Below are 13,473 nucleotides of genomic sequence, written 5' to 3'. Positions count from 1 at the left end.
GGCCTACTGTAAGAAGGGGAAGGGAGTTAACATCGGTCAACAAAACTCTGAGGAGGAGGAGGTAGAATATCTAGAAGAAGATATGGTGCCGATTGCCCCACCTCCGTATGTGGGGGGGAGCCAAGGTTCCGGGAGATCTTTTCATGCACAAGTTTGGAGGACAGTTAATACAGATATGGGACTTGCATACCCTGTATTTCAGGACAATAACAGGGGAAGATATCATGAGCCTTTAGACTTTAAGATAATTAAAACCTTGGCAGAATCTGTCCGCACTTATGGCATAGATGCCGCTTTCACTCTCACTCAGGTGGAGGGACTTACTAGATTTTGCATGACTCCCTCAGATTGGGCTAGTCTAGTCCGTGCTTGTGTTTCCCCAGGGAAATATTAGGAGTCCAAAGTTGGCTGTTTAATGTTTCTGGCAGTACCCAAGACTCGGAGCGAGGTAGGAGACTTAAAATTACTTCACACAATTCACAATTGTTTAATGCTACATTACCCTCCGCAGCAGTCTGTCTCCAATCTCCGTTTCTGTTTCTTTTGGCTAATGTTACATCACAGGGGATGCTTAATTGTTCTAATACTACCTGTTACTTGTCTGAGTGTTGGAATGGATCCTGGCCTATGGCAGTGGTTATGAAAATTCCAACCTTTGTCCCGATCCCGGTTACTGCAGATCCAGAGTCATTTCCTATTGTTGAACTGATTAGAGCCCGTAGAGATTTTGGAATTACGGCAGCTATAGTGACAGCTGTGGCGGTATCTGCTGCTGCAGCAGTTACAGCTGGAGTAGCCATGGCCAGCCAGGTACAAACTGCTGCCACTATTAATCAGGTTATTCAACAAACATCCACCATACTTGAATCTCAAAGTAGAATTAATCAACACATTTTATCTGGGATTCTGGCTGCTAATCAAAGGATAGATCTGCTTCAAGCTCAAGTTGAGGAATTGTCTGACCTAGTACATTTGGGTTGTATTGATCAACATGCACATTTATGTATAACCTCTGTCAGATTTAATGATTCCAGGAATGCCTCCCGCATCATTGGCGAATATTTGGCCGGAAATTGGTCCATGGCAGCGGAAGACATGATCCAGTCTCAACTAACCCAGATAGCTGTCTTGAACAGTACCCGTGTCGATCCCGTGACTTTGGGTCAATTCACCGATTGGATATCTTCTGCTTTTTCCTTCTTCAAAGAGTGGGTGGGGGTAGGCATTTTTGGCGCAATGTGTTGCTTCAGTATGTTCCTCTGTTTGTGGTTTCTCTGTCGCCTTAAGGCCCGCAGTGCTCACGATAAGGCTATGATCATACAAGCTCTTGCAGCTTTAGAAAATGGCAACTCACCTCAAGTCTGGCTTGCGCATCTTAAACAGTAAACCTTTGACATGGTCGTTACACCCCAAGTTATTATAACATTGCACTGGGATCGACATGACTTTCCTTGTTATTCTCTTAGTGTTGGAAAGCCCTTGCACTCTGCCGGTCTTACTGCCATTGCACGCAGATGGGTTTCCACACTAGTGCTTTTCTATCGCCTTAAAGTCCGTGCCTTTCTTTCAGGGTGCTGTCAACTTGTTTGTCGTTATAAACAGCCACAGTTCAGCCTCAGCTATCCCCCTTCGTCCACCATCGTCACGATACAGGATGCGAGGCAAGGCACTGCACTTGAGTGATCCTTGACGTGGACCTCAAGGAGAGCATGTCCTATTGCATGCGGGTTAGACGCGTCCACGCCCCGCCCCACGAAAAAAGGCGTCGGCTGATATGGCCTCAGATCTGGGGAAGGGCCCTCCTTAGGACTGAGCCATACTATGCAGCCACTTCTGCACAGTGGGATAGGACCTCTACTCTCGCCTGTATTGTTTTAAGAAAACAGAAAGGGGGAACTGTGGTGAGCCGCTTTTGCCATTTCTGCAGATTATGGTCGCCATTACAAGATGGCGCTGGCTCCGCTGTGGTCTGTGACAAACAACTCCTTATTTGGGAGAGTTGGCGCATGGTTTTTCACCACCCTATGAGAAAGCTCCACGTGGCAGCTTCGCATTGGGGCTTGAGATGCTTTATTAAGGCTGGGAGGGGCATCTGAGAGAGAGAAGAAGAAATATCAAGGGCCTGAATAAACTGCTGAAAGAAGATTCCTGAGTTGCGTCTTCCTTGCGGGCAAGGGGTCGCGACAGAGGACGACACATGTCTCCCACCACAGGGGTGGCTGAGGTCAGGGCACAGGGCCAGGCTCCCTGAGTTCCTCTCGTGCAGTGATGATGCCTGCTGCAGTTTTGCTTTGGTTTCCATTTCTCTTCTTTACACCTGGCACAATGCATGGTCTCTGTTGGTGGAAATGTTGATACATTTTAACTTTTTTATATATTTTTGTATATTAGTAAGTGATAAAATGTCATAATAACTGCACAGATGTTATGCATTCATGACATCCTAGATTTGTGTTTAAAATTTATATATTTAGTCACATGTTCTGTCTTTGATTTTATCAAATGGTTGCAAATCTCTAAACATGTTTAATTTACTAAAAAAGATTTCTGTACGAGTGTGCCCTTGTGTTTGAAACCCACGATGTTGAAAGATCAGCTGTATATGGTGTTTCATAAATTTTATCAGGTGGTTGCTTGGAGCCTTCTTTTGTGCCTCTGATTTTGACAGGAGCTCAGAAACTTGTGGCTTGTGAGAGAAGCAAAGGTTGGAATTTGGCAGGTGTGGGTCTTGCCTCTCTGGAATGCCAGAGTACCAGGTGTGAATAAAGATGAAGATGTCAGCCACATTTCCTGTGTGCAGACCACCTCTGCCTCTCTACAGATGACATTTACTTAGCACATGGGTGCCTGTTTCTTTTTCTGGAAGTTGGAGATAATAATAATAACCATAGCAGAGCCTCCACACCACTGTTTATTTATTGTGAGTAAATAAACCCATATTGTGCTCCTTTAAGCCTGGCTAGGAGTCCATACTCCAGCATCAGCCATTGTCATTACTGGTGTTGACACCACTCCTCAAGTGCAGTAGAGATGGGTGAGAACAATGGCAACCCCCAGGCCACTTCCTCCTCCTGGGTTTTTCTGACCACTCTCTACCTGGAGAGGGTCCTCTTTGTGGTCATCCTGGTAGCCCACCTGCTAACTACTGGGCCACACACCATCATCCTGGTGTCGCAGCTGAATCCCCACCTCCACACACCTGTATATTTCTTCCCCATCTCCCCGTCCTTCCTGGACCTCAGCTTCACCACCAGCTCCATCCCCAGCTGCTCCACAACCTGAGTGGCCGTGACAATCAGCCATGGAGGTTGCAAAGTCCAGCTCTTCCTGTTCCTGGGCCTTCATGGAGTGGAGTGACTGCTGGTGGCCATCATGGCCTCTGACAGGTTTGTGGCCATCTGCAAGTTTCTGCACTATATGGCATTTATGCATCCACAACTCTGCCTGGTCTTACCTTGGCTCTGTGGTGTCCAACTCTTTGGTCATATCCCCAATGACTTTGCACAACAAGGTGAACCACTTCCTGTCCTGTGTGAGATGCCCACCTGGATCCGCTTGGCCTACATCAGCACTGCTGTGGAGGGCATCGCCTTCACCCTGGCCATGGGCATCTTGCTCTCTCCCTTGGTCTTCATCTTGGTCTTCTGTGGCCACATCATCAGAGCTGTGTTCAGAATCCAGTCATCCTCAGGAAGACAGAGAATCTTCAACCCCTGTTTTTGCCAACTGTCCTAGCTGGTGAGCTAATGCTGGGTTCACAAAATCTGACTCTTCCAAGAACTCAACAAAACAACAAAGAAAGCATCCATCCATACAGAAGAACCATTTTCAATATTCCAGAGATGGCTCTGTGACTTTAAGGATCCTTGGAAAGAGAGGGAACTGCTGGACTTCTTTAAATGCATATAGTGAATACACAAGGGTAGGCTCCATGGAACATTCTATCACAAAAGGGCAAAAGAGTAGCATTACAATAGAGCAGATGAGCGTGCCTCAACCTATTAGGTGACTACATCTGAAGACAGGTTTTGCTATCCAAGCTGTGACAACACCCCAAGTCACTACAAAATGTAGTGATTGGTTAGAGCCTGCTGCTTCAGGACTGGAAGGTGTGATTATTCAGATTGGCTTCCACCATTTCTTAATGTATATATTAAAAAGGCAACTGAGGAATTGTATCTTTCAGCCACTGGATTCTTGGACCAAGGTCATCATGCCCTACTATTGAAACACAAAAAGCCAAATGTCTTCTTTGATATAAGGAGAGTAACTAAGAACAGAGTAGGGTTGAAGAGCATGAGAAGAAGATTAACATTAAACAGGGATGAGAGGTGGGAGGGAAAGGGAGAGAGAAGGGAAATTGCATGGAAATGGAAGGAGACCCTCAGGGTTATACAAAAGTACATACGAGAGGAAGTGAGGGGAAAGGGAAAAATAATACAAGGGGGACAAATGAATGTCAGTAGAGGGGGCAGAGAGAGAAGAGGGGAGGGGAGGGGAGGGGAGGGGGGATAGTAGAGGATAGGAAAGGCAGCAGAACACAACAGACACTAGTATGGCAATATGTAAATCAATGGATGTGTAACTGATGTGATTCTGCAATCTGTATATGGGGTAAAAATGGGAGCTCATAACCTACTTGAATCAAAGGGTGAAATATGATATATCAAGAACTATGTAATGTTTTGAATAACCAACAATAAAAAATTAAAAAAAAAGAAACACAAAAAGAATTAGTAGAATACATTATTTCAATAACATAACTTTAGAAGATCCAGGTTATTATTATTACTCTAACACACTCATCAGAAGATTCTTAATATTTTTTTTCCATTTTATTGAGAAGCATTGTGTTTGGCCATAGTAACATAGACATTTTTATTTAGCATGGCATTTAAGCCTTTCCACAATCGCTAATTTTCAATATTCATTACAGTGGATTCTAGAGCATTTTAACTTAGTTTCAATCCTTCTATCTGCACTTATCTTTAAATTATTAGGAACATCCACATGTTGTAAATTGAGACATAGCCATAAAGCCTGTAATTGTAGGAACAAGGAATAATATAATATAGTCACTCAAGGATCATGAGACCAGGAGCTGGAATAGGTCTGGTTAATTGGCATGCACCTGTTTCAAACCTGTTCGTTAACTTCAGCATTTGATAGTTCTGAAATATCATCTGGCAATAACTAGTGTATGATAAGATAAATTGCATTCATACAGGCTACAGGATATTCATCATCCTTTCTCTTAATTCTCACAGTTAAGGAGTCTATTAGGTCTGTCAGTGATGTAAATATTCTGAAGGTTGAAGACAAACATCAAAACATCCTTTTGAGTGCCATCTCACTGAGGGTTAGTGTATTACCAATAAACCTCCAGGTGTTATGGCATCCTTGTATAATCATCTTTGTCAATTCTGGGAGACCACTCTAAAATAGGCCCATTATTTCTAGACATTTTATGTTGCACTGGCAAGATATTTGCACAATCGGTCCACTTAGGAAAGGTACTAATTTCTATTGTAGAATGATTAGGGCAACAATACCTTCTTGGATCTGTTATGTAAATAACTGGCCTGTATAGGAAAAATCTGTTTTAATTATCTGTCTGACAATTGTGCAGATATATAGTCTTAATTCCTGAAGACCAGCATAATTTGCTGGTTTACTTTTCTTATATGCTGTCCTTTTCTGTAAAGATACTTGCAGAGAGTCTGTTTACCATAGGATCAACATAGAAGTATAACTGACCATTATAAGCCATACAATTAATCTAGTTACATGGGTGGACTTTTCCAGTCCACACTGCAAAGCATATTAAAGGAGGACCAAAGAAATGGGTCCATAGGATATTGGTCATAATTTTTACATACCTGACAAGCCTGTGAAGCTTCAGGGCTCTAAATTTTGCAGCTGAAAATTTTCCTTTCTGTGTCAGGCTTTCAATCATTATCATGATGACAGGTTTTACCTCTCCTTCAAAATCTGAATACTTTACTAAATCATATTCAGTAGAAGTAAGACTCTCAGCATCACAGTTAAGAAAATTTTTGACAACCCACAATAAAAAAAAATTGTAAAAAAAAAAAAAAAGAAAAAAGAAAATTTTTGAAATATTTGTAAGATCTAGTGCATCCTATGTGGTTCTTTTTCCCCCTTTTTTTATTTAATAAAATTGAGTAAAGGCCTGCCATCAGCCATAGTATCATCAGCTAAGTTATAAACAATAGTACAAGTATTTAAATACTAAGAAAAGATTTGTCATCATTAATTTTGACAAAAGTTATTTAAAGGGACTATGGCAAAAAAGAAATCCATTTTGTTTCTGATATTAGATTTAATTTTGACTTTAGTTGAATTACCAAAAATAAAGATAGTAAGTTGTATATGAAATTTGTACCTTGAATTTAGTTCTAGATAAACTTAAATAGTTATTGTAATTTGGAATGAAGTAAGACAAGTTTTATAACTTAGGAGTGGGGATCTTGCCTAGGGGCATGAGGAAAATATAAACATCTATCTGAAATACAAAGTCCATATGTTAAATAAGCCTAGAGTAGATATTTTGGTTTTTACCATTAATAAAAAAAATGAAATAGAGAAATTAATAGTCTTTTTTCTATGAACACATTAAGTCCTATATCCCCCTCTTCTTGAGGACTCAAAATTTCTAAAGACCCTCTCTGTCTCTTGCCACATCTGCCAAAGGCCCAATCCCAACATAAAACTTCACCACTTGCCTTCCCAGTCCATGAAGCTTGAGGCCATTTGCCTGCATCTGACTGGCAGATGGACTTCACCCACATGCCCACAGTAAGGAGATTTAAATATCTTCTGGTCTTTCTGTGAGGAGCTGCCCATCTGGGAATGAGTTAACTGGAGCTGCCTGCTCCTGCAGGGTTCCTTTAAGGACATGTGCCTCTTTAGTCAGGTCAGTGCCTTGAGGAACATAGCTCTGATTCTCATTATAGCTCTTCCTTGTAATGTTCTCTTGATAATGGGATGTTATTCTGTCCTTGGGAAACTTGGCGGTACATTGTAAGGAGTTCATAAGTAAACTCTTCTGTGCTTTGTTTCTGTTTATGGTATCTTAAAATACCATAGGGTGCACAAATGTTCCTTAGTGTGAAAACTGTATAAATATGCAGCACGGCTGAATAAAGTTGCAGTTGCTTCACCTTGAGTGTGGCTTCTGTCCTTCCACTCCCCAAGCCTCTTTTTCAGGACTACGTGGTGTCTAGCATGCCACATCTTTCTAGAAACCTTCAGCAGCTGGACAGAGGCTAATAAGAGGGCCCAAGCAGTAGCTGACACCTTAATAGAAAAAAAAATCATTCCCCACTTGGGGTCACCTTGCTCACCACAGACTGATAATGGCCCGGAATTTACATTTCAAATCTCCCAAATTATTTCAAAGGCCCTAAACATTCCTGGGCACTTTTACATTCTCCATCTTCAGATGTCTGGAAAGGTGGAACAAACTAAACCCTAAAATCAACCTTGACGAAGCTGTCGATAGAATTACATTTAGACAGCCTTAAACTCCTCCCTTGGGCCCCACTGGGGTTGCAGCCCTGCTCTTGTCAGATGGAGGAGGCCATTTCCCCCTCAAGCTAATGTCAGGCGTCCCCATGCTCCCTCCTACTCTAGCTCACCTACCCCCACCTCCTCCATTATCTAAAGACCCCTCTCTTACACTCTTTCCCATGAGCCCATGCTGACCAACTGCTGCCCAATCCGAAGGCCTCATGCTCTTCTCTGACTCCGGGAGACTGAGTCCTCTTCTCTCCTCCCCACACCTCCTCCTCTTTACTAACCTCAAAATGGAAGGGACCATTCAGAGTTATCTTACCTACCCCTCTGTGGCCTAACTCGAGGGCATTCCAAACTGGGTTCACAACTCCCATCTCAAACTCTTCACCCCATCTCGCTCTATGGCAACCCCCTCTATCTTTGGCATTTCCAAAATTTGGCCTTTCAACCTTCCAAAGTTTCTGGCGGATTCCTGATGGAGGCTCCTGTCAGACAGAGGAGGCCAGGCTACTGCAAAGGATAGAAAAACCCTGGTGGCTCTTCCCCCTCTGCCCCCATGGCAGGAACCTTTGTACTTACCCTCTAGCCAGACCCAGTGTCTCCTAAACCAAATCTAGCTAATTTCCCAGAGTGTCCTGGGGCTTGCTCTTCCCAGGGTTCCTTTGCTGCCTATAGCCATGTCCCAGAGGAATGCTATGATCAGCCAACCCTCTGCAAATGAGATCAGGCTAGGTATTGAACAGGACCGTCAAATTTTAAAGCTAGACTATCTCAACGTCCCTAGCCAGATCAAGCCACTCTCAAGACATACTGCTAGACTGTCCAGACTGACTTGCGAATGTCAGATGGGGGTGGGGTGCAGGATCAGGCTCACTAGGAACACCATTTTACTGAGCTGCCCCAAGGACTTCCTAATGTCTTCTTCCTATAAGGTGACCGAGCCCTAAATCTATCAATCAGATGGAAACCCTGATGTAAGGACAGTTTCTTAATTCAGATAGTTAACGCCACTCACCATCTGCTAAACCTTACTAAGACTTCCCGGCCCAGGGGTGTTGGATGGGCCTAAAGGCTGGTTTTTCTCATTGAATAGCAGGTCCTCTAGGCCTGAGCAGCTCATTGTTCTCCGTGAGACCTCCCCAGACTCCACTGACATTTCACCTGAGCTTTCAAGAGTACCCCTCTTCCAACTTGTCCATAGGTTTTAACTCATAGGGGAATATGACCTCTGGGGACTTGCAGAAATGTCAGTGTGGACAGATCATCTCATACACAGTGTCTCAAACACTGCTCACCAGTCCCCAAGGCCTCCTTCCTGTGCAGGACAGCTATATATCGTTGCCTGCCCCCCAGATGGAAGGGTCTATGTGCTTTAGTTCTCTTATTGCCATCTACAGTCTTTGTCTCAGGGAATGGGGAAGTCCCTATCCCTCTTATGACTCATATGAGCCCTTGCCACAAATGGGCTATTGAATTTTTTCCCCTAGTATCTGCTCTGGGGATACAGCAGGCCCAGCCTCAGGAACGGTGGATAACCACGTTCATTACCCATGTTCCTCAGTTCCCCAATCAATCTAATAAGGGGACACCCAACAGGTAGCCAAGTCTATATAGCTCTCCAGAATCAACTGGACTCCTTAACCACTTTTGTTATACAAAACTGCCATGGACTGGACCTATTAACAGCAGAGAGAAGAGGCCTCTGCCTATACCTACAGCCAGAGTGGTGTTTTTATGTCAACCAGTCAGGAGAAGTAAAGGACAGGATCAAACAGCTCCAAGAGCAGCTAGATAAGGGGAGACAGCATCTAGGACAACAGTCCCCTGGGGAGCATTCAGTCAAGTATGGCCTTGGCTCCTCACCCTCACAGAACCCCTATTATCCTCTGTGTTTCTCCTAACAGGACCATGCCTGTTCAATTGCCTACAGACAAGATCAGAGAAAGAAACTCACCAATCCGCCAGTCAATCAACTACTTCTCCTTCAAGACTCCAAGCCCTGATGCCCAAGACCAAGACCTACGACTCATGGTCAAGTCCTCTGACTCCAGAGACTCAGCCCCACCTAAAACCCTACCTCATCCCTTTAGAGGAGTGAGATTCTTTGCCCCTAATCAGCAGAAACAAGCAACAGAAGAAAGACCATTGTCCCCACCCTCAGTATGTATAAAAACAAAAAGGGAGAAATGTTGGCATCGGATCCACCATTTTAGGAGGAGCCATTTAATCTGCAGACCCTGAGGCAATGCTGCTTAGCCTCCCTTAAGAACCTGTGCCTGCTAAAGAGTTGTCCTCACTCCAGCAGATGACATAACCCCTAAGCATGCTGGTGACATTCCTCTTGCAGGCTATAAAGCTGCCCTGTGAGTGCCCACAGGCTGCTGCTCTCTTCGAAGGTACAACCTTGTCAGTTTGCTCCAGGCTCTGCCCATAAATTGTGAAAGACCAACCTCACACATGACTGAGTTAACTCCCTTGCTGGGCAATGTGGTGTCAGACACCCATGCTGCTAGACTGCCTTGCTCTTCTAGGGTTCCAGTGCCTGGGCATGTCTTCCTACAGCCCCATGGGTGGAGCTACACTCACCTGTTTTTTTGTAATATAAGCCCTTGCCCTGTTTAAGATACAATGTTCCATGGAAGTGCATTGTGTGTCCCCTTCTCTTACTGTGCCCTTGGGTGTGGCCTACCCAGGTGTCAGTCAACCTGCTGACAGTGGACATCAGGAAAATAGACTCAGCCCCCTGAAACCTGACCCCTTGCCTCATTTGAATACCTTCTCCTCAATAAAAAGGGTCAGCATATGCGCTCTCTCTCGCTCTCTCTCTCTCTCTCTCTCTCTCTCTCTCTCTCTCTCTTTCTCTCTTCCTGTAGACACTTAAGGTCAGAGGAACCATCACAGCGACCCCAAAGAAAAAGGTATTTGTGTCTTGTGTGTGGTAATTTTGTGCAGCCCAGTTAGCCCAGTTTACCTGGAGTGACCCCTGAGCCTTTTAGCTGTGAACAGAAACTCAGCAAAAAATCTCTCCAGTGGGATTCAGGTGCATTGTGTGGTCCTTGGACATTGTGTGAGTGTCCTTTCACTAGTAGGGACAGAGGGATGCCAAGATATAAGGCCAAGGCGGGTAGCAGTGAAGCCAGAATTAGACAGGCATCAGGGGAGATAGGTAAATTGAGTCAGGTGGCGTCAAGGAGGCCAATTTGAGTGTGTCCAGAAAGTTGGCGGCTGTCCCCTGAGGGATGGAAATGCCTTCAGAGCCCTTCCCCCACCCTACCAAGATAACACAGGAAGGAGAGATGAGGGCCAGAGAGCAGGAGCACAAAGCAAGCCTAAGCCCTGAGAAACAGCAGAACACCCTCCTTCTTGGGACACCAGGATTCCAGCCCTGGCCCCTTCGCCCTCCTGGTGATAGGACCACTTGCCTGTGAGGAGTTCTGCTTCCTCACGTGTTGAGACATAACAGTAGGGAACCTCTCCAAGGCAAGCATGTGAAGGGGAGTTGATGTTAATAAAAGTAACCTTTAGACTTCTCCCAAGAGGGAGAGGGGGCCATAGCTGGTTTCTTGGGATCCCAAGAAGGGGGTGTTCTGCCTTTTTTAGTAGGTCTTAGGTTTTCTTTGTTCTGGGGCTCTCTCCCCTGATCTCTCCTTCCTGTGTACATGATGAGGCCCAGGAGATTGTCCATGAGGTGGCCAAAACGTGAAGACCAGATGGACAGGAAAGGGCGGGATGGAACAGCCCAGGACATGTTAATTAATAACTTCCCAGCTCCCTGCAGGGAGGGGCAATTCCTGGGGCAGGTTACCTTAGCAACAGGTGGGAGCAGGGGCAGGTTATCTTGGTGAGGCTGGAGGAAGGGCTCTCTCCAACTTCTCAGACTCACTCCAGTTGGCCTCCTTGACCTGACCTGACTGGATTTACCTATGTGGACCAACTGCCTGTCTATTTCTGGCTTCACTGGGAGAAGTAGACCTCCGCCTTTTAAAATAAACCTTTCTTAAATGCTTGTCTTGGTGTGCTTCTCTAATGTTGAACATGTGAGGGAACACAACTTGTCACCCATAACCAGCTGGGGACATATGCTGTGCCTACTAGACGCCAAAACCTAAAACCTGTGTTTCTCTGCAGAAACCTGTGCATACAGCCAGTGCATCCCAGCTAGGGGCTAATGAATGTTTGGGGCCATCTAAGCTCTTCTCACCAGGAAAATAAAATCAAGGCTAATTTGTGTCAGGTAAAGAGGTCTGACTTGAACCAGCTGAAAGAATATTACAACCTCATCTGCATTTTGAACCCCTGTCAGTTACTAAATGAGGAGAATTAAAGCAAAAGTGAGAAAAGGCCTCATGTTCCTCCACAGTTTTATTGCAGGGCTGGACTTGACTCTACTCAGGGAGGACTTCTGTGAGCATGGACAAGCATAGTGGATAAAAGAGCACATTCTTGGATGAAATAAAACATGCACACACTGATACATGTTAGTTATGGGCTGCTCATGGGCATTAAGTGGCAAAGAGTTTGATTTCACATAGTAGTAACAGAAAGACAATGCTGTGACCTCACACTTACATTTGCATCACTCCAGTCTCTGAAGCATTCATATGGACACGCTGGCCCACAGAGAGGACGAGTGTGGCCAGAAGCTGTGCAACACTGCCCCCTGGAGGAAGTAGGGAAGATAGCGCTTCATCCCACCACCTGCAGGTGTGACTTGGAGGTAGCTGCAGTGTCCCCACTTGCCTTCTCACTTTTCTAATGCAGACCAGACCTAGAAGTTGTGATGCGTCATCAGCAACACAGTGGTGGGGACCGCTGCTCAAGAAGTGTACCCTTCTCCTTAGCTTTCTTCATTCCCCTGCAAGCCCACAAGGTTGTGTAAGTAGGGTTGATCATAGGTGTGCCAGTGAAGCTGTCCCTGGGCTCAGCTTTGATGTGAAGCCCGGATGTTACAGCTCCATTGAAGGTGACATAAATGTTTGCTGGGCCAAAGTTTAGTCAACCTAATGACTCATCCTTATGAAATACACTTAGAGCAAAGAACCATTGCTACATCCATTTGTTTGTAGAAATTCCCAGGTGAATCCCTTATCAGGGTCCTTGTCCTTCACCATCCCACAGGCAGTAACTGACCATCCTGGGCAGGCTTCAGGTCAATTTAGCGGAGCTCTCTGAGGCTGATGCTTGGTTTAGCCACCTTCCTCTACTGACCCTGCACCACTCCATCGCCACGTGCTGCGCTCCCTCTCAGGACTGAGTCCAGAGGCCCAGCACAGTGGTCCTTGTCTATGGTTTTCCTACAGCACATTAATATCTATCATTGAATATTTTTTTCTCAATAAAAGATATGAAAATAATGTAAAAAATATCAAAGCCTTCTCCCAGAGACCATGGAGAAAATATGCCATATAAGATCTGAGCAGCTGGAAGGGGAAAGATGCAGTGTCACTTACAATTGGTGCTTTATTATTTATTACCATTTTAAAAGTTTATGGAGAAGTATTTTACAGAAAATATTTTACAATTATCATTGGGTAAAGGAAGGACTGTGTCCATACAGGCACATTAACTAGTAAAAAAGGCCCATTTTCCCTGGAAGCAATGTACAGTAGCAAATGCACCAACAGACACTTGGAACAGTGCACCAGAGTATAAGGAAGGACCTTACACGTCTACGTGGGGATTGAAGATTGAACACCACGGAGGAGGGCATGTAAAATCAGTGGTCATAACGCAGAAGGGGGCACTCTGCACATGACGCAGTGTTGAAAACAGGCCCCCCTGCATCAAGAGCAGGATTCTAAATTCAGGAAACTGGCTGAAGCCTTCTACACAGGAGCACAGCCCAGAGAGCAGAGAGTGACTGCAGAGACGTGAAAGAGAGGTCTCAGGAGGTGTTGGCAAAGAAACTGTCCCCATTAAGGGCCTCTAGGTGGG

General features: G+C 44.9%; 1 pseudogene; it reads left to right on the top strand.

Annotated features, from left to right (window-relative positions):
* Nucleotides 1–3,030: 3,030 nt before the first annotated feature.
* Nucleotides 3,031–3,735, top strand: LOC124092043 (olfactory receptor 2W3-like; annotated as a pseudogene).
* The last annotated feature ends 9,738 nt before the right edge of the window (nt 3,736–13,473 follow it).

This window comes from Marmota monax, unplaced genomic scaffold (assembly GCF_021218885.2).
Source record: "Marmota monax isolate L192 unplaced genomic scaffold, Marmota_monax_Labrador192_F-V1.1 WCK01_AAM20220418_F8-fsc00168, whole genome shotgun sequence".
Classification (NCBI taxonomy): domain Eukaryota; kingdom Metazoa; phylum Chordata; class Mammalia; order Rodentia; family Sciuridae; genus Marmota; species Marmota monax.
The sequence above is the reverse complement of the archived record's forward strand: the minus strand, read 5'-3'. Positions and strand labels throughout refer to the sequence as shown.